This window comes from Atta colombica, unplaced genomic scaffold, assembly GCF_001594045.1.
Source record: "Atta colombica isolate Treedump-2 unplaced genomic scaffold, Acol1.0 scaffold52, whole genome shotgun sequence".
In the NCBI taxonomy this organism is placed as follows: domain Eukaryota; kingdom Metazoa; phylum Arthropoda; class Insecta; order Hymenoptera; family Formicidae; genus Atta; species Atta colombica.
This window is the reverse complement of record NW_017259542.1, coordinates 1,487,712-1,488,470: the sequence shown is the minus strand read 5'-3', so window position 1 is coordinate 1,488,470 and position 759 is coordinate 1,487,712.

Genomic DNA, 759 nt, shown 5'->3' with positions numbered 1-759 from the left:
AAAGTACAATATTTATATTATAAATATTATACTTTTATTATATAAATAAAAAATTATAATAAAATTTATTTGATATAACATTAAAAGCGTAGGCAGTTTCGATAATTGAGTGTCGGAACGCGGAAATTCGCGCATGTTCGGTCGAATAGGCTTGTGGACGCGGGTTACTTGGAGAACGAACCTTAAACCTTAAGGTTGAATAACGGTTCTTTCAGCGTGCATGCATACCTCCTATACCTACCTATACCGTGATGTCTCTACGGGAGGATCGCCGCTGTATCGCGCCGCCGCCGTTCGCGATTTCTGTGCTGAGCTTCGCGAGCGATGCAGCGAAAAGTCCTGGCGAACGAAGGAATGAACGAACCTGTCCTGTCCCGCTTCGCCGCGAACGCAGCAGGGTCGACGCACCGAATGTGACGATATTTTGACGTTCCCGAAGCGAACTCCACTGTCGCGGGACTCAACTCGACACGTGATTCGCGCTCGATTTGCAGTTGCGCAAGTTGGACTGACTCGCGACGCTGTACAGTAAACGAAATATAGAGATGCAGCAGAGAGAGATGTTAATCTGACTGGAAAAGACATTGCTATAGATACCCGATAACGTCATTTTAGTTAAATTATTTAATAGGAGCAGTAGCGACCTATAGGAATAATTAAAAGTAATTGAAATTAGATATAATGAGATATTATGAATTTTGAAAAGAATCTTCGTTAAAGCTATATAATAAATATGTTAAAAAATTTTCCTAAAAAAGT